This window comes from Manis javanica, chromosome 3 (assembly GCF_040802235.1).
Source record: "Manis javanica isolate MJ-LG chromosome 3, MJ_LKY, whole genome shotgun sequence".
Classification (NCBI taxonomy): domain Eukaryota; kingdom Metazoa; phylum Chordata; class Mammalia; order Pholidota; family Manidae; genus Manis; species Manis javanica.
In genome coordinates, this window is record NC_133158.1 from 163,118,318 (window position 1) to 163,145,827 (window position 27,510).

At 45.3% G+C, this 27,510-nt stretch overlaps 1 protein-coding gene and 1 pseudogene across 1 annotated transcript in view; one reads left to right on the plus strand and one right to left on the minus strand.

Moving 5' to 3' along the window:
* Nucleotides 1-27,510, plus strand: part of CLSTN2 (calsyntenin 2) — a 572,396-nt gene that overhangs the window by 361,887 nt on the left and 182,999 nt on the right. The window lies entirely within an intron of this gene.
* Nucleotides 15,949-16,162, minus strand: LOC108404724 (DNA-directed RNA polymerases I, II, and III subunit RPABC4 pseudogene; annotated as a pseudogene).

The following is a 27,510-nucleotide window of genomic DNA, read 5'->3' on the forward strand; positions in this document are numbered from 1 at the left end:
TTTCTTTATCAGTTAAATAAGAATAATAATAGTCCTAGATCAATTAGGACTCTTCCAAGTACAAGAGTAATTCCACCTCACCCCAAATGAGTAAGTAAGGAAATGTCTTGTTTCACACTGCAAGGAGGCCCAGAGGCAGGGTGGGTGGACCCAGCAGCCCAGTGATGGTTTCCGGGACCCAGGTGTCCCTGTCCCTCTTCTCTGCCGTCTTTAGCATGGGTGCCTTGCTAAGGCAGTCCCCGGAGATCATCAGGTGATCTCACTTGGGTCTGTGTGCCACTCTGTTCCCACCCAACAGAACAGTGAAAGATGCAGTCCTCCAACCACAGCGTGTGTCCTTACCCTCAGTCTCGCTGGACCATGGTCACGAGTGCCCTCCCAGTCCAGGGAGAGTAGCCAAAGAAACACTGTGCATGCACTGATTTGTTTCTTAAGTAATCCGGCTGCCCCACCGGGGCTGGGCAGGGACTAGCTGAAGAACAAATCAGGATCCAGTCAGAAAGGATGGTGAGGACATGATGCAGGGAAGGCAGCCAACAGCAGTGTCCCACACAAGTACCATGGTAGAAGTTTGTCATGAAGAATAAAGAGATGACACATGGAAAGTTTTGAGCATGTGCCTTAGCACGCTTGTAGATCACTTTAATAGTAAGGAAAGGTACAAACCCTTCTAAGAATATCTGTCTGTCTCAAATAATAATTGCTGTGCTCTTTTAAAATATGTTCCAGGCACAGCACTATGCTGATGCTTTGGAGAAGTGGCAACTCAGTCACTTCCCCGCAGAGAAAAGGCCACCCTTGCTGCAAACACTTGGCTGCTGTTTTCTGGCTGCTCCATTTTACTGCAAGTGCATTCCCAGCAGTCTCTGAACACTGTGTTATGGGTCCTAACAAACGTCTTTGCTCTGCCATGAGAACGTTTCACATTTGAAGTGTCATCTCAGAGCACGAGGTATGTTCGGGCTCTTGCCAAAGGCAGCTGCATGCCATGCCTTCCCCTGGCCCAGCTGCTCTGACAGCCCTCGTAATTGGGTTCCCGTAGGAGCCCTGCAGGGTGCAAGTCAGCCAGGAGATCCCAGCAGCAGGCGAAGAGCAGGGCTGCCAGGAGAACCTGACGCACACCCAGTACTGGGGTCCTTGTCAGAATTTGCCCCCATTTGTAGTTTCCAGGCCAGAAATAGAGAAAGTGGGTAAGAGAAAAGGGGAGAGTCTTGGCAGGGGGTCCAACACTGAAGTGGCAACCCTGTCACCTTTTTTTCAAAGGGGAGAAGAGGGTGTCATAGCGTTGGTAAGGACATTGAAAGAGGGATAAAAGACTCGGTGCTCATTTGCTGGTTTTCAGGTTCTGATGTCAGACACTCCAGGAGCGAGGCTAGCAGTGCCCCTGAGAACCAGGTGGCCCTCTGCAGGCCCCATGTGCAGGCAGATAGTGCCTATGCTTCCTTTGTGTGGGGAGGTGGTAGGGGAAGACTCACTTGGTGAATTTTCTGGATTAAACAAGATTCAGGGGCATCTTCATTATTAGTTGGAGCCCTGAACCATGTCAAGGAAGGAAAGGCCATTTTGGGAGATGCAGCTGAAGCCTTAAGCAGCTCCAGAAATGCAAGAACAGACGGCCGAAGCAAGCGAAAGTGGGAACAGAAGGGAAACGCAGGCCAGGAGAGCCTGGGGTGCTTGGCTAGCTTGCTTCTTTGATGGGAGGTGAGCCCAGGCAACAGAGAAAAGTGTCTGCAGTCGTTTTTCTGGGTGCCTAGAGCAGCTGCCCCAAATGCCCCATCCCGAGCACATGTGGAAGAATCGCAGAGCTCCCTCATCTGCGATGGAACTGAAATCAGTGGCTTTGGGGTAAAGGCTAAAGGTCAGGGGTGTCCTAGGTGACTGATGGTGAACAACTGTGGTAACTGGTCATGGAATAGGGTGGTTTTTCTTGGCTCAACAGGAATTTCTTGGGCACAGCGCAGCTTGTTCCTGAACGGGGGTCTTGGAGCCTTGAGGACCAGGTTAGAGTGGATCGGCCCTAGACCCGCCCCCTTAGGCCCAGAGTAAGTCCAGACCCATGTCCACACCTTATCAGCCTGCCTCTTTCTCTTTTCTGACACCATCTTTGACATTCCCTGCCCAGGGAAATCAGTCTCCTACATGGTCATCTGCTAGGGGGAGTCTGGCCTGGCCAGCATGTTCCACTCTGCCCCAAACCCACCTCCTCCTCCTCCTTTCCAGCCTTCATAGCTCTGAGCAGTGGCCTGTGTGGCCCAACATTTGCACGACCTCCTTTTTGCTTGCTCCCTACACCCTTGGGTGGATTCCCTCTCAGACTCACTGCCCTACCTCAGCGAGGCTGGGGAGAGATGGCTGGAGACCCTAGAATCTAATAATGGAGCACCCCTGAAAGCTGATAGTCTTTAAATGTTCCTGCTCGTTTATTTAGAAGTGAGGCTGAGGGCAGGGAGGGGAGGGAGGTGTGGGGGTGTGCACCCCACCAAGAGCCCTCAGACAGCCAGAATTGCCCTCCTGACAGCACACTTAGGACACATTGATTCCCAGCGCCACGTAGCCCTGAGGTGATTGGATTGTCCTCCTTGAAGAGAGCCTTGGGAAATACATTTTTTTCCATTTCTGGTATTTTAGCGTCCAGTACAGACTGGTGCTTAGGGGGCCGCCCCCGCTGCCAGCTTCCCAGGGAATGTAAGACTGAGGGAAGGACGTCCTTGCCGCTGCAGGCTTGTGCTGTACAGGACGGCCGCTTGGGGCAGAGTGGCCCAGCCAGTGTTAACTCCAGGGCAGATGCCTGGGCCCTCGCCGTCACCGTCCACAGCCTTTGTGGCTCCATCTGTCCAGACTGCAAACCCCCAGGAGAAGGGAAGCCCTGCAGTGGGAGCTGTTCTCAGGGACAGAGACATAGTCATAGCTAAGTTCCCAGAACAAGGCCTGTGTCAGCAGAGCGAACAAGGCAGAATTTTAGTGCAGGAGAGAGGGGGGAGCCTCCCCCACACTGCAGTGTACGTGGCTGGTGTCCGCCAGGCTGAGGTGGCCTGGCTACACCCTCCCCACATGAACCCTGGGAGGTGAACCAAGCCTGAATCATTTTCCGGTGTGCCTCTTGGGAGTCATGGAATAGACAATGTACTGATCACCTGTCCCTATGGCAAGCTCCGTGCTGAGGGCTGGAGAAACGATCTCTGCTTACAGGACCTCAGAGTCTAGCGAGGGAGGTGGATGAGAAAACAGCCAAACGGGATACGGAATGATAGATCAGCTCCATGGCTTGCAGAATATGGAGGGGAGCCCCAAACCAGCATGAGGGTGGGGTGGTCAGGGACATTTTGTACAGAAGATGGCAATGAACTGAGGCTCTTAGACTGAACCCCCCTATTATTTCTTGCTGAACCTTAAAAATAAACTAACAATAAGATTTACTCAAAGGCAGGTTGTAAAAGACGCAGAGTGTGTGAGAGCAGGCACAGTGTATCTCAGACTCACACATCCACTAGAACACTATAACCCCTGGTATCTGAGTCCCAGTTGGAAAGCCTCCGAGGCATTTTTAGGTTATAACATTTTGAAGGAATCAGTGAATCAAAACAAAACAAAAAACCCATTTGCACATCAGCATTGTGTCATGCAAAATCCTGTTTCCCTGAGCAGTGTTTCTCACTCCCAGAAAATCATGTACATTATCTGAATTAAAATCTAAGGGAGAAATAAAAAGCATACCTCCTGCGAGGCTGATTTGCTCTAATGATCTGATCCATGCCTCTTTTTTGGGTGGAAAGTTATTACAGCCATAAATATTTGTAATTCATTCTCTGATGTATTACATTTGTTAACAGCACCACAGGGTAGATGCTGTGCTCAAGAAAATCAGAACATCAAAAGGTGGGGACTAAAGGGAGAAAACCAGGAAGGGGGAAGGGACTGTCTCTGAGCAGGCTTCCCCTGCAACAGGCTCTACCGGAGTGGGGATCAGGGAACTTAGCTTCCAGGTCGGCCTCTGAGGCCAGCTGGTATTGTGCCTTGACAGAACAGTTAAACCTCTCCTTTTCCACAAGGTACCTGGGGAAGGATACAATAAACTAACAGATGTAAAAAGATTTTATAATGCAGTAAGTTCCACATATACACATATGAACAGAGGTTACAGAAGGTAAGGACAGTTTCTGCCTCCTCATCACCCTCATGGACAGTATGCTTGGCACTCTTCACTTCTCTAGTCTGCCCATCAACGAGGCTCCAGATTCACACAAGTATGGATTCAAATCCTGGCTCTGTGACTTGGGGCAAGTCATGTAGCTTCTCTGATATTCAGTCTCTTCATCTGTTCAGTGAAGAGAATTACAGTTCAATTAAAGTCTGTAAAACAACTTCATAAAAGGCAACTATTATATGTTCTTTTTACCTTATTAGTTTTGGATGCTTTCAGAGGCAATTAATAAAAAGTCCAACTCAACTAGAAGAAACAAGGAAGAAAACAGTTTTTCTCATGTAGTATGAAGTCTGATGGCAGGGAACACCGGGATAGGTTGAATAGCAGCTCAGTGACACCACTAAGGATCCAAGTGCTGGCACCTGTCCTAAGACTGGTCCCTTGATTTTCTCACAAGATGGCCCAGCTTCACATCCCCACGCAACAGTGTGCACAGGCTATGCCCAGGAGCAGATGCCTCCTAATATCAATAGAAAAGGAAATCCACCAGGAAGGGAAATGGGTAGGCCTCTGAAATGGGCAGCCAGATGGAAGTGTTTGCCATGCCTCTTCAAATAAGGCTCAAGGGTAGGGGCGTGATCTTATACTGTCAGATCTCTCCCATGCCACCTTGAAAAGTATGTGCACACGGTAGACCTTCACTAAAGTGTCACTACTAATTAAAAACAGTTCATCGAACACTCAGTTATTTAAAAATTATCATGTTTAACAATATTTATTCTTTATGTAGAAAGCTGTCAACTGGTATAATTTCTAAAAGCAAGAAAGAAAAGGAAACAACCTAATTGTTTAGCAATAGAGGAACAATTAATTAAATAAGCAGTAATGTACCTCTCTAATTCTGTAATATTAATAATGAGTTTTAGATTACATATAAAAATTCTATATAATGTTGAGTGAGTAAAATAAAAATGCTTATATACCACTTTATCTCCACTAAGGAAAGCAAATGTATGTACAAAATAAAATTAATAGGGAAAAAAATCTGTTAGAAGAAATCAGACCAAAATGTTGACTGATTTTTCTAGAGTAGTGGAAGCCTGGTTGATTCATTTTCTTTCTATTTTCCTATGGTGTTCTAAAATTTCTATAATTCACCTATTTATAGCAGGGAAAAAAACAATTTAAAAAATAATGGTGCTTAGCCTGACCACAGAGAATGCCTTCTTGGCATGGATCTGCATGCATATTTTTATCTTTCTATTCTATCCAAATCAATGTGTAAAGGCACTCCAGACTGTGTGGAGAAAGTCTCTGCATCTCATGCATTTTTACCACATTTATTAAAACAAATGAGAGATGAGGAAGAGGGCCTCTTTGTCCTGAGAACAGGCCATATAAACTAGAAGTGTTACTGTAATGGCAGCGACCACAGAAATGCTGGTCAGGGGACACTTCTGGGCCTGCAAACGTGTCAAGAAGCTGAAAACTTGGGAAATCACAGTTAATGTCTGTGACAAATTAAAGAAGATTAATGTGCATCATTAATAAGAGAAGGTTTAATTTGATTATGAAGAGATTAAAGAGCTGAAGATGCTTCTAAGACAGGAAGTTTCTAAGACAGAAAGCATGAGATGGGGTTGTCTTAGGTAAGTTTGGTGTATAAGGGGATAATGCAGTTCATTCCCCATTGGTTGGGTTGCTTATGGAGAAGACCTCTCCTCCCGCAAACACTTTACTCTTAACTTATTACTGGATCAAAGCTTTTAAGAAGCTAAATGTGTACTTTTCCTCCCCAAAATCTTACCCCACAACAGGTAATCACAAATGTTAGCCACAAGCAAGAAATACCATTTTAATGCATTGTAATAAATATTGAGTGTGTTATTCCACCCTCTACGTATCATATCCAAACTGCCCCCTGCTGCTTGGCACTGCGTTTGAAATGCCGCCATTGTGACGTTACCCCACTGAGCCTTGAGTCGTCCCTAGTCCCCCAAGACTCCCCAAGTAATACTCTCCCCTGGGGGATAAAGCTTTATGTCAGTGTCAGAGCATCTCATCGGTCGCTAGCTGATCACCAGGGGAAGACTTCTGAACATGAAGCTAGGGAGAGAAGAGGAGGAAGCAGGCACCCCAAAAGGCAAAGATCTTCCCAACAGTGCATGTCTTGGCCCAAAGATCGTGTTCCCACTGCAATTACCCAAGGCTATACCTAATTCTCCCATAGGAACAGGGAATCTAGAACGTGTTGAGCATTTCCCATACACAATATCATTTCATCATCCCAGCTTTTCCTCATTTTCAGAAGAACATAAGCTCTAATTACTTAAAGAATTCGGAAGTTCATGTTAATACACAGCAGATAGGATAGAGCATTGCTTATTCCTGCAAAAGAGATTCCTTTCAAGGACTTAGTAGCCTGAGAGACAGAATTCCCCCACAGCTACCACCCTTTCTACCCAGCTGCCACCCGTTCACCTAGTCAGGAGGTGCCTTGGCGCTGTCCGTGGTCCTGAACACCATGCCGCTATGCCAGTTATGAGGGACAAAAGGAATGAAAGCTCAAGGCCTCGTTAGAATCTACAGACTTCTTTTTACCTCTGTACTTTCAGACAAAACTCTCTCATTGACCTGTGCAATTTGGTGTGACATTTTCCCAAAGTGTTTTCTACAACCATATTTGCTTTAGACATCAATTTTAAAAGTGAAAGGTCGACTTTCTGGATGTGAAATATTTTATACATGACCTTTTGTCCATCATTGCTAAGATTAATACAAAGTGTTTGCCCTGAAGAATAACTAAAAATGCAATCAAGTAAGATTATCTATTTCACAGAAAAGAATAACACCTCATTAAAATGATTGTATATGTAGCTCTTGGCAAACAGGTCAGTATCATTAGAGCAAAGCCAGAAAGCACACAAATGACAGAGAGGACAAGATTATCTTGTCTTATCCTTGAATGAGCCAGGGTTCATTCTTATGGGGAAAATGACAGTTATTAGATTGAAGCCAGGCTTAAGGGTGCCCAATCAACGTTTGATGCTCTACTGTGCACTATGGTAAAAAATGCTCTTACTGCTCTTCACAATATAGCCATTATCCTGCCCTCCAGAGGGATAATAACAGGGAGAATAACCCCAAACACTCACAACCTGTCCCTGCTGCCCCAGAAACAGGTGCAATTTATGAAGCACCTTCACCCAGAAGACATACCCCAAAGCCTCCTTGTACTCACATAGGAGTGGTGTGCTCCTGGTCTCAGTTTGTGGTGTAAATCTGAATTATTCAAGCCAGACACACCTCTCCTTAAATTTTAGAAAATGTAGTTAGAGAAAAATTCTGGCCATGCTGCATGATGTACTCAAGAGAATTATGGGCTTTGGGGTCAGACAGCTCTCTGTTCACGTAGTGGCTTTCCTGACAAACATCTGTGTGATCTCGGGCAAGTTACTTCACAATTTAATGTACCTCAGATTCCTAATTTATAAAGCGGTCATAACTGTAAAACCTACCTCCTAGTGTTTTTGTAGGTATTCACTGAAATTAGTACCATCCACTCAATAAGTACTAGTTCACTGGCCAATCCATAGAATACTATGGGATCTGAAAGATTTAGTGTAGCATGTTAATTTCATATTGTAGTTTTTAGATCTGTTTAGTCACAGGCCCACTTAATTAATGAAATTGCACTTAGAAACACAACATGTAAACTAGTCAAGGGCTAAACTGTGGGGGTGGAAGACCTGGAGTCCCAGCACCTCAGGCCAATTGTACTTCAGTCCCTGTGTGCTGAGGGGGTCCCAGAAACACCTGGGAATCACAGGAGGGTGATTTAGCAATTGGTCTGGGGACTCACTGTGCCTCCTTTCCACCTACCCTACCTTGCTATAGTTTTAACTTCTTCAGAAAGAAATTAGGTGTCTCTAGCCCTAAACTAGAAAGTTCCAGAAGCTGGATCCTGTTTCTAACCAAACCAGTGCTGAAAGTCATTTCCTAGCATCCTGGAAAGTAAATAAATAGCTTTTGTGTTTAAATCCTCACTACAGTTCTCAGGATGGGACCACACACCAGATAATCAGCACATAGACCATCCCATTAAGTCAAGTCCTGTTCATTCTTCAAAACTCAGGTGAGGCCTACCCTCCACAGAGGTGGTTCCCAGAGCTTCCCAGTCCACACAGAGCCCTCCTTAGTGACCTTCGCCTTGGAATGCAAAATGCCTGGAGTTTGGGGAGATCGTATGTGTTAGCTGTCTTCCCATGATTCTCACTCCTCTCTTTCCTAACTTTGCCAAGCTAGAAACCCTGCAGAGCTCAGCACATACACAGGGGCAGGAGAGAATGGACACGCTTTCTCTCAGTACAGGTTTTATATTGTTTGTAGGCAGGGAGGCTCCCTTGAAGCACGGGCTGTGGAGAATCCTGATGAGAAACAGCATCTTAGAGCGGTTAAGTCAAGTGGGCTCTGGAGTCAAACAGTTTAGGTTCAAACCCTGGCTCTGTCACTAGGTGACTGCAGGCAAGTTATCTAACCTCTCCCTGCCTCGATTTCCTCCTGTGTAAAAATAGTAGTTCTTTCCTCACAGGGTCCTTGTGAGAATTCAGTAAGTTAGTTAGGCCGAGGCCTCAGAGTAGCATCTGGCATGCCGTGTTTTATAAACTTCTCATTGACACTTTGACCCATGTTTTGTAATAAAGTGAGTTAACATGAGATTATATCACAGGAGCCCTGGACTGAGAATCTAAATTCTAGTCTGGTTTCTCTACCAGTTTTTGATGTGTGACTCTAACCTTTGCTATTTGGGCCTCAGTTTCTCCCATTTGCATCATCAGTGGGTTGGAATAGGTAATCTATAAAGCCTTCTATCTGTTATATCTTTGTTTCAACATTTAACATCAGAGTTGAGTGGCATTAAGTACATTCACATTGTTGTGCAACCGTCTCACCATCCATCTCCAAAACTCTTGTCATCTTGCAAAACTAAAACTCTGTCCCTATTTCCTCCTCTCCCCTAGCTCTAGCCAACCATCATTCTACTTTCTGTATATATGAATTTGACTACTCTAGGTACCTCATGCAAATGAAATAATACAATATTTGTTCTTTTGTGTCTGGCTCATTTCACATAGCATAATGTCCCCAAGGTTTATCCATGTTGCTGCATGTGTCAGAATTTCCTTCTTTTTTAAGGATGTGTAATAGTCCTTTGTAAGTATATACCGTGTTTTGTTTGTCCATTCATCCACTGATGGACACTTGGTTTACTTCTACCCTTTGGCTATTGTCCAATGCTACAATGAACATAAATATGCAAATATCTCTTTGAGTCCCTGTTTTCAATTCTTTTTGGAGTTGCTAAATCATAGGTAATTCTATTTTTTTAACTTTTGGAGGAACTGTTTTCAATAGCAGCTATACTATTTACATTCCCACCAACAGCACACAAAAGTTCCAGTTTCTCCAGAGCCTCACAGCAATTGCTATTTTCTGGGTTTAGAGTTTTGTTTTGTTTGATAGTGGTCATCCTAATGGGTGCAAGGTGTCTTCTATATTTTTTGACTTTGTGACTTTGTGCTTGATATGACAGACTTATGGCTGGTCCTGGGGGCTCTGCCCAGCCCCCTGCCTGGTGCCTCATTCCCATGTCTGTTTCCTGTGCTAAGCACTTGGTATTCACAGAACAGTTTCCAACCCTTTCCTGAAAAATTGTGATTTGACTTACAAATACATGTGACACACCTTGAATTAAAAAAGAAATTCAGTCCAACCTCATAAAAAAATCAACCCTTTCCCTTTGATATTATAGGCATAAGCACTTTGGGCCATATTTATGGGGTTAGGATCCAAGCTCTGATCAATGACCTCTCATGTGCCTCTGGAATTCACGGCATGGCCCCAGCAATGTAGCATGGGAAATCTATGGCAGGGTGCCACTAAAATAAAAATGTTCCTTCATTTCTAGTGGATGCTGAAGAACACAGCTTATATCATTACACCTGCCATTAAATATTAAAGGTAAGGAATTCAGTGTTACTCAAGAGCTGTAACCAAGCTGGTGCCTTTTCCTTCCCTGTTCAGGGAGGAATGAGTATTGAGCCCCGAGCACAGGTGGATGCAATATCTGCATCTCTGTTGTGCATGGCTGGTGTCTGCCTTTCTTAGGGCCCCATGATGCTAGCCACTGCAGGGAACAGATGGCCAGGTCACCACCACTATTTTCGGCCTCTCTAGGAGAGAGAAAGCCAGAGGGGCTGCTCCTCGTCTGCACACCATCAAGTAAAGACAGTATTCCAGTCTCTGATTTGACCTAAGGATAGGCTGTGGCGGACACTTGTGTGCCACTTGCCCTGCGCCCTCAGCCCATCTGTTTCAGTGTGGTCACAACAGACAGCTCAGGGCACAGTCCTGGCATCCCCACCTCCATTGGAGGTCTCTCACCTTGGACTCAGGTACTGCCTGGAAGTGTGGGAAAGGCCATGTTCCTAGTGACAGCTCTCAACTAAGGCGGGGCAGAAGATGGGGGGTCACTGATTATCCCAGCTGTGTTGCATGTCTGTTGGAGGGACAATTTTGATGTGTTTTAAATGTTTCTTCAAAATTCCCCAGAAGGATGGAGTCCCAGTTTTCCCACACCAATAACTAGCCCAATTCTGTACCTTTCCATAGGTGCCTGTCTGATTTTCTTTGCCCCCACCACACACACACCTGCTTTCCTGGGACATCTCCCAAATAAGTTATCTGGTCCAAGTCCTTGCCCCAGGCTCTGCCTTCAGGGACACGCGTGGGCAAAACATAGGCTCATAGTATGGGGAAGACTTATGGAGGCAGAAATGAACTTTGAGGCTTAGGGGCCAACATAAAGCCCCAATAGCTCTGAAAGTCAGATTCTATGAAAAGAATTAGCTTCATTTGTGCTTCTTGTTCTCTATTCATCTTAATCCGGACTGCCAAGGTCAGGTCTCTGCATATGGTTATGCAGGTTGGGCACTGTAGGAGTTTGAAGTTTAGCACTTGTTCTGCTCACCAGGCCACACCCTCAAGGTCTTGGCTGCATCCACTGAAATAAAAAGCTTTTGTTTCTCAACACAAAGGTACTGACCATTCTCCAGGCCAGGTGGTTTCAGGTTGGCATTTTCACAAAGAGAGCACCTTTTTCCAGTTCATACAAAGGCAACTTCTAGGCTAATTGTGGTCCCCAATCCCCTGCGGTTTTGCCCTATGTCTGACAACTTTTACCCACAAACCTAACGCTCTAGCCAAGGCTGTCTGTCTTCCATGACCCACATGACATTTTCATTTCTGCATCTACCTTTGGCTAATGCTGACTTCCTCCCTCATTTTTCTCCCAAAAGTTTACTCCCATGTTCTCCAGTATCTGTTCTTCAAGGCTCCACTCATTCTAGCAAGCTTCCAAGCTCACTTATGCAACTACAGTACTTACTGGGATTCTTCCCTTTGTTCATTTATTCATACATTTATGTTTTGATAATGTATTCAGTGTTATCTAATAATATGCTTGGCTCTGGATCTGTAGACATTAATCAATCTGACCCCTCTCCTGGGGAGGGACAAACAAGCACATAAGCAGAGACAGAACAGTGATCAGTGCAGTGTTAGAGGAAAGCGCAGGGGCCCTGGGAGCAGGGAGGGGCTCCTCCCCAAGCCTGGGGGCAGAGGCAGTGACGGATAACCTCAGCTGTTTTAGCACTAGGAAAAGGTGGAGGGTGGGGGTATGAGGGACATTCCAAGAGAGAGCTGCAGGTTCCAGGACAAGGAGACAAGGAGAGTCCGTGGGACCCTCAATTGTTCATTGTTGTTGGAATATAAACTTGAAGTCAGGGAAAAGAGAGAGATGAGGCCACAGCGTGGGGAGTAAGCAAGCCTTGCCCAACAGGATAGGGCTATTACGGTACAGGGCTATGGTTAGTGGGTTTACCAGACCAGGCCCTCTACACAGCTGTTAGGACAGAGCCACTGGCTCCAGAACTACCTGTAGCTCCACATTCAGCCTGCTGTTGGGACTGTTACGAACAGATCAGATAAGAATTACACCTGGATTTTATGTCTGGGTGAGCCACTTTGCTCAAGGAGAGGCAGACGGCTGTTGTGGAAAGTGCAACAAAAAAGGCAGAGGAAGAAGCCTCATTTCAGCTTTACCTTAGCTTGCCGTGTGCCCATGAGTCCAGCTGCCTGACTTCTTGGGCCCTAGTTTCCTCATCTGAAAAATGAAGGTCCTCTTATCCCTGAACAGGTGTCCCACCCTGATAGAGACATTGTGTATAAAAGTGCAGTAGGAAGAACACCGCATTCTACCCCAAAGGGAAGAAGCATTATCATGAAGTCATTGCTTATCATCCATTCCAGAGAGGCTTTCCAGTCATCTGCCCCAGCCCCTGAGAAATGACTCATTCTCATGGATGTGACCTGAATAAATGGAGGAAGTGTGGCAGCTCTAAATATTAAACTCCAAGAGGAGCCTGGTGGCCTCATTCATCACTGCTCTGTGTTACTTGTGCATTTTCTATTCCATGTTCATTCAGTGAGCACACAGCTACATTTTCTAAAGCCCCACACTGTGCCAAGCCCTGGGCTGGGCTGTGGAGGCACAAACGGAAAAACAGGGTTCTGCCTCAGAGCCCGTCAGAGCCACACGGGGAGGCCCAACGCAGAAAGCAGTTGCCGTGCAATCTATCAGTGACAGAATGAAGGGACCGTCCGGCTGAGAGAAGGATCGCTAGATCATCCTGAGGAATCTGAAAATATTCACAGAGGAAGCAGCATTTAAGAGGAGTCTTGCAGACTAGTAAGGCATTTGCAGAAGAAGGGGGAGCCAGAAGATGAGCCTTGAGTTTGGGCTGAATGCCAACAGGCAGAAGTTGAAGGGAAGGTGTGGAATCAACTGTCAAGCAAGCTAAAGCCAGACCAGCAGTCTGGGAAGCCAACCCTGGAAATCAACCTTTTCTTCGGAATGTGAAGCCTCAGGAATGGGCTGTCATTGTCACCCTTTGTTGTGTCCACTTGGGCAGGCAGGCACAGGGCTTGAGTGTCCAGGGGAGCTGTCATTTCCAGGAGGGTTCCATGCTGACAGAGGAGTGGTCATGGGGGCTTCCTGGAGGAGGGCCTGCCCCCTTTCCCTAACCAGAAGTTTCTGTGGCTGAGGGTTGCCTCGTGAAGACCCAAAGGCTGGAGAATCTTCACCATCTAGTTGGGAAAATGTTGCCGAGCGTCCTGCTCTGTGGATAGTAAGTTGCATCCTGGTCTTGTTTAAAATCCAAACATGAGACGGGAAGCCTACCTCTGGCCTCCAGTACCTTTGGACCCTGTAGCCCATTTGGTGTCTTTGACAGGAAATGGAGCAAGGCACAAGGAGTACTTGTCTTTTAGGGATCATGTATTATTAGGGTGGTAGTAGTTAAAGAAATACATGCTTCAGTACAACCTTCTAATTCTTCAGAAAGATGAATTATGGCAGGCAGCAGGTGGAGACGTTGTTGAGGGGACTCAGAGCTGTATGCCCTTGTCAGAAGATATAGAATGCAAAGAAAGCCCCACTGGGACTTGAAGTGGCTTTTTTATAACCAGAGGCAAAGAGCTCAGGGCTCCCTACCCAGTTCTGAAGCCTGCCCTTCCTCCAAAGGTCTGGGTACACAGGGCTCTAAGACGAAGACCGAAGTCTGGTTGCCCCTGATTGAGACAGCCAGAGCCTCAAAGACAAAGGCCGGTTAAATCGGATCAGAAGGTTTAGACTGCATTTCTGACTGATGACCCTTATTTTACATCCCATTATTATAACAAAGACAGAAGGCAAAATATGGTTACTTAAAAAGGTCTTTCCAGATGGCTGCTGAGTCCCACAATGCTGGTATTAATTCAGTCATACACCTATGAATGGGGGCCATGAGCTTTAGAAGTCAATTCTTCTAAGAAAAATGAACTTGAAAGAGGCTTGAATAGGACTGTGTGTGTGATGAGCACGGAGCTGGAGGCCTGAATGGCCTTCTGTCCTCTGGCCCTCGCTGCTGTCAGAAGCCCATCCTCAGAACAGAGGCACCAGGTCACACCAGAGCCTACAGAACTGGACTCTACATATCAGAAGCCTTCCTTTTAGTCTTTTACAGCATAAGTGCTGGGCCTTTGGAAGGGACTGGGAAGCTAGGTTAAATGAGTTAATTACTGCCTTCTTGGTATTGGTGATTCTATTGTCAGTCAGCAGAGTTATTTGTAGACTGAATACTATTTGGATTCAGTTATTGATGAGTGAGTTAATGATGATCAGTGATAGCTACCTCCAAGTGCTGACTATGTGTTGGGCACTGTGAAGGCCCTTTGAACATTTTACCTCCTGTAATCCTTATAATAACCAGAAAGAATAGGTATCTGTCTCCCCATTTTACAGAGGTGGAAACTGAGGCTCAGTGTCACATCCAAGCTCACAAAGTAGGTACACGAGGAGACAGGATTTGAACTCAGGAATAACCCATTGTTCAGCCATTCTGGAACCTCCTGTGAGGGGAGGAAGAAGATGAGACAGGACTGCAATGGAGATGAACCCTGAAGGGTCTTGAGGGCCACTCCAGGAGGCTTGGCCTTCCTTCTCTGCAGTTTTTCAGGCTCTGCCTGTGGACCAGCCTCTCCTGGGGCATCCCCTCAAGTGTGCATAGCCCTGTGGAATGGCAGAGCTCTCCTACTGCTTAGCACCTGGCTTCTGGGCTTCTGGGCACAGCCCCCCAGCTAACCAAAGCAGGGCTGGGAACTGACCCTCTGCCAAGCACACAACCACCCCCAGCTTCCACCAGCCTACCAGAGCCAGTGTAGATATGCCAGGATTTTGCTGAAAGCCAACTGCTTTCAGTGCACTGAAAGCTGCAGTCCTGGGGCTTGGGGAGGCTTTTGCGTTCTCTTCCACGGAACTGTTTGCTATGGCTCTGGGTGAATTGTGCTGCAAATGATTGCCTACCAAAGGCTGTGATCATCAGCAGCACTAGACAGCGAGGCCAGTGGGGCCACTGAGTACACCACAGCCATCATGTGCCAAATTACACAGCCTCACAGGAAAGAAAGGGCTGGTGGTCCCTGAGGGCCTCACCCTCCTCCACCCCCAGAAGATGAACAGCTGAGGGAAGAATCAACTTACTGCCTGTCCCCAGTCAGTAGCAATGCTACTGTCACCAGAAGGGCTGTTGCCCCCATTGGTGCTCAGCAGGCCAGACTCAGGATACAAATTTCAGGAATTTAGGACTTGCTTGCTTCTTAGGAACTGTCCTTTAGCTCTCTAGTTCTAGAGGCCCATTCTGTGTTGGCAGATGTATTAATTTCCTAGGGCTGCTATAATAAACACAAAGCATATGGTTTAAAGAACAGAAAGTTACTGTCTCACCGTTCTGGAGGCTAGATGTCTGCAATCAAGGTGTTGGCATCATTGATTGCTTCTGAGAATGGTGTGGAAAAATCTGTTTTAATCCTTTCCCCAATTTCTGGTGGCCTCAGGAGTTCCTGGGCTTGTAGATGAGTGTCCTTCCTACATCTTCACATCATCTGCCCTCTGTTCATGTCTGTCTCTCTGTCCAAATTTCCCCTCTTGTAAAGGACACGGACATGTTGGATTTGTGCCCATCCCAATGATCTCATTTTTTTTTAGTTGAACAAAAAATGATTTCTTTATATAAATTATTAATAGATACCTAAATACAATATGAAATCATGTGCATAGAGTTGCATTCATTAAGTACACTAATCAAAAGCTACACATTAACAGCAAATGCAAATACAAATGAAGATATTCTTCTGAATTTCATCTTTCATTAAGCATCAAAAACCACCAATCCTTTAGTCCTTTTCTTGTACATTATTCTGTATCCACATTCTCTGCATCTGATTGGATCCCTGGATTTTATTTCATTTTCTGTGTGACATTCTCCACATATATATATCATTGGCTGCTGCTTTGGGGGCTGAACGTCCTTTTGGGTGACCATTATTAGGCTCAGAACAAAATTACTCGTGCTTCCAGGTTGTGGCTATCGCCCCAATGATCTCATTTTAACTTGATCATCTGCAAAGATCCTATTTCCAAAAATGAACACATTCGTAAGTACCAGGGATCTGGACTTCAACATCTTTCGGGGGAACACAATTCAATCCACAGCAGCTGAGATTCTGCTTTTATGTCTGAAACCTCACAGAAGAAGTGGATGCACTGGTTTCATAGCTAATGCGGGTACACAGCTAATGTCGGCACTATCTCCTTCAGAGGTACTTGGACACTCACTTCTCTGTTACCCTTGACCTAGAACAAGGTTTTAGGGGGCTGATACATGTTAATTGATTTAACCCTCAGAATTTCCATGTGAGGTGGGTACTACCATGATACCTGTTTTACAGACAGTAGGTGACTTCCCTGGACCTACAGAAGTGAGAGAGTTGAATGAAAATTCGGCACTCTGATTCCAGAGCCCAAGTTCTTCATCCTAAATTCTTGACAATGCAATTTCTAGGCTTTTCACACAGAGCTTCTGATTCTGTGTGATGGAATCAAATCTGGACCCAGATGGAGCTCAGGAATCTGAAATTTTAGAGCACCTGTAGTGATTTTAATGCAGACTCCATGGCCCACACTTTGACAAACAGTGTCCTCTTGTTTCCATGAGAGTGACTTTGTCAGATAAGGTTGTTGATCTGCAGACCTCAGTGAAGCAAGAGGGCCCACCCTGGACCCCCCCATTTCTCTGACTGTTGTCTCTCTCCTTTCAGGCTCTTATGATGGCTCCACACAACAGCCACAGGAATCTATTTGCAGTGCAAACCTGGGGCCACAGATCTCTCTGACCCCGTAGCTCTTAGGATAAAACCTGAACCCATACCCTGCCACATGCCCTCTAAGAGCCAGCCCTGCCCATGCCTGGGTCTAAGTCCCAGCTCTGCTGATGGAGCAGGTTGTTTGATGCCTCCAAGCCTAATCTACAAAGCAGGAATGATGACACCTCTTCCACAGGGGTGGCGGCAAGGATGAAATGTGGCAATGAATGTAACATGTCTAGTTCCACTCCCTGCCCCTGGGGGTGGGGGGTGCTCAGCGAGTGGTGCACCTGCAGAATTGTCAGGGTGGTCTTATTTGGGGGCCCTAGGAGGATGTATAATAATTGCACAGAGGCAAATGCCCTTTTCTGCCCAGGTCTGGAACTAGTTCCTGTGGGGCTCTTCCTGCCTGAGACCAGGAGGAACGCACATCCTGTAGAACAGACTGAGGAAGCAGGGACCAGCCTTCCCCCAGGTCTGAAGGTTCTCAGCATGCAGATGCCCTGTCTTCCGCATCCTCAGCCTGGCCAGCTGCTCTCTGAATCTGTGCACTGCCCTCACCTTTTTTTTCCAGCAGACAGTGGGGCGGGCATTATGGGCTCTCTGCTAATGAGGTGGAGGACAGAGATGAGGGGCCTGGCAGCCTGACACAGACCCACATATGTTGCTCTATTAGGAGGGAATGAGACTGTGTCATGCTCTGCAGTGGCTCCTCTCAGCAAAGCTGCCCTGTGTCAGCAGGTGTGACCAGCGCCACACCATCTGCTTTCTGGACAGTTGCTTGAGCCTGAGTCTGAGGTGGGCAGTCCAGGCTTGAATAAGATCCACAGAGCTTTGCTACTATCTTTACCATAAGGGGTTAGATTGCAGGATCTCAAGAATGTTTTCCTTCTGGGGCTCTTTGTGATTTTTTAAATCCCAAGAAGATCTCTGGCCCCATGACCAATGTCGTGTGTGGAGGACAGGAGAGTGCTGTCCAACTGTGTTCTCTCTCTCCCCTTTCTCCAGGGGAAGTATCAAGACTAGAAGAGAACCTTTGGAATTACAGTGAGATTTGTGAAGAGCAATTTCAAAGACTTAGTTTGATAATCAGTTGCACTTGAAATCTTAAAGCTAGTAGGGACCATCCGTCACAGTGGTTTCCAAATCTGTCCATGCATCACGGTCACCTGGGGAGATTTTAAAGGAGTCAATTCCTGACCATAACCTAGACCTACTAAATAAGGTCTGTGAGGCAGGGACCCAGGAATCTCCCCACCCAGCCCAGCCTTGTGCTTCCTCAGAACCGTGGGGTGCTGAGATGAAGGCGCAGCAGTTTCCATCCCTAGCTGAACACATGTGCTTTGTGGTTCCCCATGGAACACACGGAACCACAATCCCCCTCAGGGTATTCAAGCTCTGCAGGCACATGTACTTGGGACACATGGTCCATGCTTAGTGGGTGTTGTTCTAGCAGCTGCACTGCTGTTGGACATACACCCGTCTGGCCTTAATTTCCTCGCCTCTGAAAGTTTGACCCGGTCCAAGCCAGCCGCACTGCATTGTTCCAGAGAACGAGCCCATGTTTTGGAGCTGGGCTTGGTTTGGACGCAGGCTCCGCCACTTACTAATTGTGAAGTCCAAGGTGCACCTGCCCCGCAGACCCCCAGTTTCCTTTCCTGAAAATGAGGACAGACGGGCAGACCTCACCAGATTCCTGTGAGAATGAAAAGACATGGTGGTTGTGAAGCGAGTCTTGTGTCCAGAGTTTGGCCTCTTCACCCACTCCCTCTCCTACAGCTTGAATATATATCTTTATAATCTTATTGAAACTAGTGCTTGCCGAGCAGATGTCTTCCTAGAGCATGCATTTTATCTTGGCCCAGGCTAATTTGTGAAGTTAGACTTGACTGTAGGAAGTCCCGATGTACCTCCTACACACATTTCACTTTCCCCTGCATGTGGAACGTCACAGTACTGTGTGCTGACTACATCTGCAAATGAGGACCAGAGAGTGAATTTCCAGTTTTTAAAAAACCTGTAGAATAACTCTGTTTTTGGTTTAAATTAAACTAAAAATAACAAATAGACATATGCATATAATGACTGCATATGCAGAGAAGGCTATAAACCATATAAACATTAGTTTTATCTGGAGGGGGCAATTATAGCTGTTTTTCATTGCTTTTTTATTTTTTAAGAAACTTCATTTTTTAGAGTAGTTTTAAGATTACAGAAGAATTTCAAGGGATAGAACAGAATCCCCTATATCCCACTTTCAGTTTATCCTGTTATTACCATCTTACATTACTATGGTACGTTTGTTGCAATTAATGAACCAATACTGATATATTCTTGTTGACTAAAGTTCATACTTTATTTATAGTTTTTTACTTAACATCCCTGTTTTGGTTCTGGGACCCCATCCAGCATACCCCATCACATTTAGTCACCATTCTTGTTCAAGACTTCCCTTGTTCTCGATGACATTCACAGTTGTCAGGTACAATGTCATGTATATGATCACATATTTTTAAGAATATCCCTTGGCTGGGCTTCGTCTCATGCTTTTCTCACAACTAGACTAGGGTTGTGAGGTTTTGGTCGGAGGACCACAGAGATCAAGTGCCATTTTGATCACATCGTATCCCGAGCACATGCTGCCAACATGACTTACTGTCACTGATCTTGACCTTGGTCACCTGGCTGAGGTGGTGTTTGTCAGGTTCCTCCACTACAAACATAAAGATACTTCCCATTCCCCTTTTCCATACTATACTTGCATTTTCTTTTTATTGTTCCATGTTATCTGAAGTTTTCTTTTCCTTTCAATTAGCATAATTACTTTGATAATCAGGGAGGAAAAAGGTATTTTTATTTGGGGAAAAAAATGGGTTAAGTCTCACAAGACTTTCATTCTTTCTTTATATTTTGTTTTGGCTTGATTTTCACACTGCTACGCATGCCACTCCAGATGTCTCTGTTGAGGATTTATCTAGTTACCAGCCTCAGTTCCTGCTGAGCGTGACTCTGACCTCAGCCCATGAGGCTCGCCTTGCAAGGGTGTATTGTGCAGAGTAACTTCCAATGCTGCTGTGTGAGCAGGCCCATCAATCAACCAGGAAGCCTTGCCCTCACTGTGAAAGTGAAGGGGACTTTCAGCAGCACTTTCTCCCTGCTGCCAGAGGTAAGCAGGGTGTAAATCTTGCTGAAGGAGAAGGTTCTTATCCAGCCACCTGAAAACACCCAGCCATTTGGAAGACAGCCTGCTCCACACCTCCTTCCCTAAAAAGACCCAGCACAGGGCCGGGCAGTTTGTGTCAGTTATCAGTGAGATAAAGGAGTGAGTTGTAGCAGGTTCACCCGTGGCTTTTTGTCAAAGAAGCTAGTGTGAGCAATGCATTGAAATTAGACAGCTTTCTTACAGTAAAAGTTCTGCAGCCACCTGCAGCAGGCACACTGTCCTAAAACTTACTATCCTTAGTGAATTGTTTTCTTGATTTTTTTCCCCCAAAAAAGAAACAGTTTTCCAAAATGATTGTGAGAGCAGGTGGCTAATTGCTCTGCTTTTAAGGAAGCCTGGTGCAGGAGACAAGATTCAGAGGACACTGTAGGGGCTGTGTGTCCTGGGGTAGACAGCCTGCAGGCACCACTTCATTTATGCAACAGCTGAAAGGGAAGAAAGAGTCCTCAACCATACCTACTACAGCCTCATCTTCCTGGCCCACTTAACATTTCTCTGTAAAAAATGGAACATTCTTAGCAAATTGTGCAGCTCTGAGAAGCTGCTGTCTTCTAGAGCAAAGGTTCTCAACCTCAGCACTGGTGACACTACAGCAGAGTGAATATTTGGTGTGGAGCCTGTCCTGCACACTGTGGAATGCTGAGTGCCTCCCTGGCTTCCCCTAGGTGACAGTGGCACATTCTCCCAAGTCCTGACAATCAAAACAGCTTCAGGCATTGCCAGATGTCCCTTGAGGGGAAAATCCCCCTCAGTTGAGAACCACTCTTCTGAAGGTCCAGCTGTCTCTCTCTAGGCCCTACAGTGGAACACATCTGCACCCCTTGGGTTTGCTTGTGTTCAGTGTGAGGACCGGAAGGTACAGGCACTTCTTGCCTGTGTAGGACTGATGACTCACTATTAACTGCAGAGATTACAAGGGAAAACCAGGGGGCAGTCCCTGTCATGGTTCCTGTCCTAGTTACCTATTCCTGTGTCATAAAGCACCCCAAACTTAGTGCAGTAAAGCAGCAGCCATGTGGATGAAGCAGGGATAGCTTCTCCCTGCTTCTGATGTCTGAGGCCCTCAGGAGGGAAAGTCACAGGCTGGGGGTGACTTGATACCTGGGACCTGGAATCATCTGAAACTGTCTTCCTAACATGTCTGGCAGTTGATGCTGGCTATAATCTGGAGCTAAACTGGGGCTGTGGCCAGAGGTAGAGGTCATCTACTCATGACCTCTCCCTGTGGTCTGGGCTTCCTCACAGCATGGCAGCCCCAGGGCACTCAGCTGCTTACATGGTGTAAGGTCAAAGGTGACTACTGCAAGAGACCAGATGGAAACGGTATTTCCTTCTATGACCAAGCCTCGGAACTCACATGGTGTAGCTTCCGCTGTGGTCAGGAGCCCTCCCAGGTGGGAGGAGTGTCAAAATCACGTTGTACTAGGGGCACATGGACAGGATAGGCTGCTGTGGCATCTGCCCCAGTCCCTCCCTGACGTTATCTTTCTGTAGAGTCTCCCTCACCCCATCCATGGGCCCTGGCTCCTGACTCTTCTCTCAGACCATCTGCCCTTCTTTCATTCACCATGAAGTCTCCCCCATAACCAAAGAGACTGATGCAAAATTACCCTCCAGGTCCGCTGGAAGAAGATGATACTGGGGTTTTGTTGGCTTTATTTCCTCTGAATATCCCCAATGGCTCTGAGAATCATTTGATTCTCAGTTCTAGAGGTCCTACAAACAGCTACTTCATTTCACCTTGAGAAGCTCATTTAAGGCAAAGCGCAGCATTGTCTCCTCTGAGGTTAGCTCAGGAAGGAACTGTGGTGCTGATATGCCTGAAATAAGATGGCACATAAATCTTTGCTTTTAAGAGACTGTCTTAAAGAGGGAACTTGTGTCTGCTGGGGTCTACCAACATGCAGTGCACATGCTGGGTTCTTAATAAGTATGTGCTGAATAAATGTTTCTGATCTCAGTGACTGGGCATTTTATGATATTCAGTATTGTCTGTATTAGAGGTTGGTGAGATTTTCCTTGAGCCTAGAAGTTCTAATCAAAATGTAATTATAACTTTTTACTCTTCTTTAATCCACATTCAAGTTTTAGTTACATTGAGTAAGTTCATGATGATTATGTTAACTTAAAAGAGTTTCAAGTCTGTGGCCACAGCTAAATTTTTGGCTGTGAGAATTTTGAGCTAGTGTCGCAAGTAGCCTGTCACTGCTGATAACTATGCAGTCCATTGTCTGCTCCTGGCTGAGGACTCTTTGGTTTGATCGTTCAGATGTCTTTACTGAGTAACTGCTGTGTGCTCAGACTTATGCTGAGTGCCAGGCATGGATAACCATCCAAAAAAAAAGCAGTCCCTGCCCTCAAGTCTCAAGACCACTTCGTGATTCCTTTGTTTCTCTGCTGTGTTTATTTCCAGTTAGTTAATATTGGCACATTTTTCCTTCTCCAGCTTCCTCTTTTTCCATTCTTTGCCTTACCCAGTATATACTCAGCTATACTTTTAGTAATTGGCATAACAAGCCACTCCAATTCTCATTGGCATACAACAATAAGCATTTATTTCCTGCCCACATGTCTGTCATCATCTGGAATTTGGCTAACTTAGGCTGAGCTCAGTAGAAATAATTCAGGTCAGCTCTACACATATCTTATTTTTAGCCCTGAGACTATCTGAGACATGTTCTCAGAGCAAACGGCAGGAGGACGAGTGAGCAGACAAGCCTGTGCATACACATTTTAAGGCTCTGCTCACACTTGTCTACTAATAAACCAATGATTGAAACAAATCACATTCCCAGCCCAGAGTCAAGCTGTGCGACCAAGCAGGCTCCTCCCAGGAGACAGAGGGGGAAGGCTTGAGCGTTTCCTAAGCTCTCACACCTCTACTTCTTCCACAAGTGTCATGCTCTTTCTAGCCTCTGAGCTTTCGGTATGCCATCCCTTCTATCTGAAATAGTTTCTACTTGGGGGTCAAATGACCCCACTCCCTTACTCATTCCTACTCATCTGGGGCCATCTGCTCTGGGATACCTTCTCCAATAACACATTTAGGTTCCTGGACTCTCCTCTGGGTTCCCACATCATTCTGCATGTTCAGACCCCATCATACTGTACAAAGTGAATTTATCTGTTTGTCTTTAGCACCTCACTATACCATGAGGGCTGAATCATTACTTCCCCAGCAGGCAGCATAGGCTCAAAGTGAAAGGCAAGTGAATACTGTGTTTGCAGCACTGGGTAAGGGGGTTGTGACCTCTCTGCACTGACACTCTGGGGAAGCGGAGAAAGAACTGGGGTTTTGACATTTCCCAGTGGGAGTGCCATTTGGAATGAACTGTATGAGTCGTCTGGGTACATCTGACTGTGTCCAACAAATGCCATGGGTTTTTGAGGCATGTGAAGACTAGGAAATCAGCGTAGACCATGTGTCTTAGGTTCTGTTCTGGGCAGCATCATATCCTCATGTACCCTTTCTGAATTTTGTTCCCCATCTTGACTTAAATTAGGAGTATTAGCTGCTAGTTGCTCCCCAAGTAGCAGTCGTGGAGGACTCAAGGCATTCTGTTCAGCCCTAGGCATTAGGTGGGTAGAAACTCTTTCATGCAGGATTTTTCATTGACTTGTCATTGGTGTTCCTGGGTGGATTTTTGGCAAAGGGGGTGGGGCAGGGAGCATGGAGCAGAAGGCTGTGCATTTGGTTAAAGGCGGTAACATGTGTGGCTGCCACTCATCTCTGCTTGGATTTTTCCAGAGGCAGAAAGGGAGGAGGGTGGAGGGGACAGACTTACAGGCTGCTTTGAACCCACTCCAGACTTTAGTTTCTTCAGAGCAGGGCTAGAAATGGGAATTTATATGTTTGTTGGGTGGTACTTTAAAGTCACAGCTGCTCCTCATTTAAAGGAATCCGAAGCCTTTCACTGTGAATGATCATTTTGAAGGTAACTCAATGATCTGTGTTTGCCAGTTCAATATGGTACTCTTAGATATAATAGCCCATCATCTCAGCTTACTGAAACTATGCATGGCTTCCAAGGCTGGGTCTTCATCCAGAGAAGGGAGTGGAGACATTCAGAAGCCTCTTCCAAATCAACAAACAGAATATGAAAGACGGCAGGGGATGGCAGAGCTACAAATCCTGCTATTTGTTTTTGTGCCATTTCTAATTTCCCCAGGCATGTACACATTCAGAGGAGTCGCACTACCTCAAAGGTGGATTATGCCATGCCAGTTGAATTGGCTGCAAAATTCATCAGGCAAAACATCACACTGTTCATTCAATTTTTGAATTTTATCTTAGCCAGATCTATGCAGCCACCCTGCATATAATAGCCCAAACAAAGTCTTTGGGGTGTCCTCATTTACAGAAGAGCTGCAGGGACCCATAGTAGGAACTTCTGGGATAGGTGTGTGTGTAGGGAGCACCTCTATCTTGTTTTCAGTGAGCACCCTGCCTGTCACTCCCTTTCAATCCAGTCTATGTATCCACAGCCCTGTGCTGGGCTTTGCCTGTCCAGGTTTCCAATTCTTCCCATTCAGATCTTCCAGGCAGTGTCCCCTGCTGGCACAAAGGCTTTGCACAGAGGAGTTACTCAATAAGCTCATAGGATTGAATTAAGAGAATTAAGGAAGTTTAAGAACAAGAGTCAAATATGGAGAAACTCTAAACTGAGCCATTTTCAATCAGTACTTAACTAAAATTGGTGTGAAAACTTCGAGTCTCTTAGTATAGTCAGCTTCCCACTTTCCCTAATGACCCTTAGCCAATGACTTTATCCTTCGGCATCTCATCGTGCTCACATACAAAAGTGAGATAATGACAACCTTGAATGTGACTGTGAGGATTACGGGTAATGGAGAGAAGGTGAAATGCATGGGGCCCTTGGGAGATGCTCCAGGATCTGCAAAATGGTTAATACTGAGACCATGTATCTAACAATCCACGTAACTTGCCCAAGCTAGTAGCATAAACTTCCTTGTATGAGTGCCTTAGCCCACCATGTTTTTCTTTTCTTCTATTAAATGGATAGTAAATACTGAAAGAATATCTTATGTAACTTTTATTTTTTTTCAACCTTCCTTTCCTGGGAGGGATTTCATAGCTCTACTAAAATTTTGTTTTAATTTCTTTAAAGGGGCCCATATTCTGTTTTCTTCTGGGAATCATACACACGTTTTGAACAAAATCATTTTCATGATGATTTTCTCACAAAACACCATTGACTGAAACATTGACTGAAATGTGTTATTTGGCATCTCCTAGTAGACCAAAAAAAAAAAATTGCTATTGAACTTTTCCTTGTTGAATAGGAGAAATTAAGTAATTCCAGTAACTTGGAAGTTGAGAGAGTTGAAAACATCCTAAAGAGTTTTTTCAGAATGGCTAAAGCTTGACCACACTGTGGTTTTGTTTAATGGCTGTTTCCAAGGTGGTTGTTCTAGAGGCCCCATATCGGTGAGCTCTAATCACTTCCCTGGAGCCTTAGCTGAGCAAAGGTGAGTCACCTGGAATGGACATAGTAACTTACCATGGTTCCTCTTTTTTTTGTGGTGAAGCAAACATCTGACTCATCAATAAAACTACAGCTCTAAATTTATCACTAAAGGCCTATAGCACTCCTTTCTTGCTGAGCATGGCTATCTATCTTATCTGTGTAGATAAATTCTCAGTGAACCATTTCTATTCCCAAAGCAACAGAGAGTTAGCAGTCATAGCAAATATACTTTTATGATCTCCAGGTAATGCTTCCTTCTACCTGCCTCTCAGGAATTATTGTTAAATGGATCAGCTGTGTATACCTGTTTTCACATAAATTTCATCAAACTTTCATAGATCTATTGCTTATCTACTAGAGTACCCTACCCTGAATTGTCTCTTCAGGAAAAAAAGCATAGAGATGGAACCTTTGAAGAATTTGTATGTGGAACTTCTTCATTGCTTTTGACCAAGGAAGAAAGATAGCTTTTGATCCAAGAGCCAAGTCCCATCAAATAATTCTGGCAGCTTGGAGGGCTGGCTTGAGAAGGATTCTGATGCTTGACATTGGCGCAGTAAGGAGGATGCTACAGTGAATCAGCACTGACTGCCAATTGGGTGGAAAGGAAGAATGGTGACCAGTACTGGGCATAGGATCAATGTTCTACTTACAAAATAACCAACTGTGTTCAGGTTACAGAGCTTTGACCCTTATAAAAGTTCCACTTGAAACGGCAGTTACCCAAATGACGTGTTCTTTGGCTTCAAACTCTCAGATAGAAACTAATGTGCAATTTAATCACACAACTTGGATAGGCTGAACTCTTAGTTTCATTTCTGGAGCACTGGAGCCCCAAACCAAGTTTTTGAACTTTTAAAACATCTGTTTCAAGTTAAAAAGGAATTTTCTTTCTCTAATCACCTCTATATTCATGCCTCAATTTAGGATCAATCAGCAAAGACTATCTTCAGTTGTTTTGCATTCTCCTTCTCTGTCAGAGTGTCCAGGACAGCCAGAGCACTCCTTGCCACCAGGCATCAGCACCTGTCTGCTCTCAAGAAAGAATCTGCTATCAGTCATCTACATTTCAGCATGAATTTCTCTGTCTTTCTTTCAGCAAACCACAGTTTGAAATTTCTCTGAGGAGTGAGAAGGTATAGGAAGGTAGGCTACAATGGCAGATAGGGGAGATAATTTCATACAGGAAGGACTTTCTTTCTTTCTTTTTTTATTAAAGTATCATTGATATGCAATCTTAAGATGGTTTCAGATAAACAACACTGTGGTTTCACAATTCACCCATATTATCAAGTCTTCACCCTTCTATTGTGGTCACTGTCTATCAGCATAGTAAGAGGCTATAGAGTCATTACGTCATTACGTGTCTTCTCCATGCTGTACTGCCTTCCCTGTGACCTACGTATATTTTGAGTGCTAATTATAGTGCCCCTTAATCCCCTTCTCCCTCCCTCTCCATCCACCCTCCCCAACCCTTTCCCTTTGGTAAACCTTAGTCCCTTCCTGGAGCCGGTGAGTCTGCTGCTATTTTGTTCCTTCAGTTTTCCTTTGTTTTTATACTCCAAAAATGAGTGGAATCATTTGGTATTTGTCTTTCTACATCTGCCTTATTTCACTGAGCATAATACCCTCTAGATCCATCCATGTTGTTAAAAATGGTAAGATTTCTTTTCTTTTTATGGCTGAATAATATTCCATTGTGTATATGTACCACATCTTCTTTATCCATTCATCTGTTGATTGATATTTCATTTGCTTTCATATCTTGGCTATTGTAAATAATGCAATGATAAACATAGGGGTGCATATGTCTTTTTAACCAGGGATCTTGTTTTCTTTGGCTAAATTCCTAG